Source organism: Eurosta solidaginis, chromosome 1, assembly GCF_040869045.1.
Source record: "Eurosta solidaginis isolate ZX-2024a chromosome 1, ASM4086904v1, whole genome shotgun sequence".
In the NCBI taxonomy this organism is placed as follows: domain Eukaryota; kingdom Metazoa; phylum Arthropoda; class Insecta; order Diptera; family Tephritidae; genus Eurosta; species Eurosta solidaginis.
Window position 1 is genome coordinate 170497547 of NC_090319.1, and position 1913 is coordinate 170499459.

Here is a 1913-nt window from a genome sequence, read left to right on the forward strand (position 1 = left end):
CCCACTTCGTAACCAGCTATGGGGTTAATTTTTGTCCACTAAGACATTTTGAAGAGATGATATGATTGAAAGAGAAAATTAAAGAGAAATTAAAAATGTATTCCTATTTCTTTGGGGGTCTTTTTACGTTTATTATATTAAGCATTCCATTTTACTTTTCTTATTATTTTTTGTTTTATTTAGTTAGCATTATAAAAGTTATTATTTAAAAGGTTTATTTCTAAAAAAGTTTGTTCTTAAGGAAAAAATTGTTTAACATTTTTCACATTTCTAATTTTTCTTACAAAATCTTCTGAAATATTTTTTTTCAAATGATGAATAGTTATATACAGTTCATTTTTTCTTTTTTAATTATTAAAAATTAATTCCTATGCTATTTTTTTTTCATTTTGTTTTCTATGCCATTTTGGGCTTAAAAAAAAATTTTCTATTTTGGTAAAACATCAGTAAGCATTTCAAAAAAATTTTTTTTTCACATTTAAGGAGTTTTATGAAAACGACCTAAGCACTTGATTTCGATTTTATGTGTCCTCTTCTGGGAACATAATTCAATAATTAAAAAAATTTTTTACAGCACAAACATAATTTTTGCATGTCAATAGGCAGCCGTTAGGTTGCCCGAATATTTTCCTGCTTAAAAATAATGTCTAAATTGTCAAACCAACTTCATAATTAAGCTAAGCCATGCTAATCTTCTCTGTATCGTTCCAATTTTAGTATATGTTCTGTCGAGGTTTTTCAACTGCCGCAATTTTCATGTGATCTTTATCGTTGGTGCCCAAATTAAATTCATCAAAAATAGAAATTGTGTTTTTTTTCTTTTACAAGGCTTAGGCTGTAATCAGCCAGGATAATCCTTACCAATGAATTAGGCTGAATAATCAGCCAGTATCATCAAGGCAGGATCACCATATAAAAGGCATATCCTTGCCAGCAATGACCTTAGGCTGAAAAATCAGCCACCAGAATCATAGGCGGGATCGCCATATAAAAGATTAAAAAGAATAGACGGTTTGGTGAGGTGTCAACATCAATGAGCGAATGCTTGAATGCCTCTTTATTCAAATATTATCAGCTTATTTATACTAAATTATTCTAAACATAGTCTTACATACATATTTACTTTAAGCATACAAACTTACATACCTACATACAACTCGACACAAAATATGTACCTACACATCTGTGTTGAGCTGTGATTTCTGTGGGAAATGCAATGTCCGAAAATTTTCTGGAATGCAAATTTGGTTTGGTCGTGCGTTGTACACATACCTGTATTAAATCGTGTGAATTGCTATGTCAGCAACAATTAGCAGATGCCTTTTTTTGTGTTGATGAAAATTTAGACTATTTTTGTTACAGGGGAGCACATCAACTGATTTACTTATTTGGCATTGAAATTGTTGGCTGTTTACACTACAATATGCAGGGTAGCTTATAGTGCCAATAAAATTGGAAACGTCAGTAATTTTCTGCGAAAATGCGGCGTAAGCCCGATAAAAATTCTGAGGATCTCCAAACCATCGAGAGCAGATCCAGAAAAAATTGCATCAAGTGCCAATTACATTAAGAATACTGCCATGAGTAGTTCGGCTTATTCTTCAGGTTTTTTTAAACAAAATTTTTATTACTAAAGGTTTCGTAATACAAAGCAATGTTTTCAAACTATTTTTATTTTTTTTTTTTTTTTTTTTTTTTATATTTTGCCGAGTCTTTGATGGGCAGCGGTTTGTCAAGCGTCACGATCTGAGACTGCTCAGCTACAGAAGAAATTTCATCAGCCAAGCGTAATACTTAAAGAGAACAAAAGCAAACGTATTATACATTAATTTAGAGAGGTGAGAACAATCTCTTTTATAGAAAAAAGGGAGTCCGAGCTATCAAATGTGTTTGAGTGAGAGTTATAATCTTGG

At 31.2% G+C, this 1913-nt stretch overlaps 1 non-coding gene across 1 annotated transcript; it reads right to left on the minus strand.

Moving 5' to 3' along the window:
* Window positions 1-637: 637 nt before the first annotated feature.
* Window positions 638-743, minus strand: LOC137238983 (U6 spliceosomal RNA). Its single transcript, XR_010949273.1, has one exon. It is a non-coding gene; the product is annotated as a U6 spliceosomal RNA (small nuclear RNA).
* Between the last annotated feature and the right edge of the window lie 1170 nt (window positions 744-1913).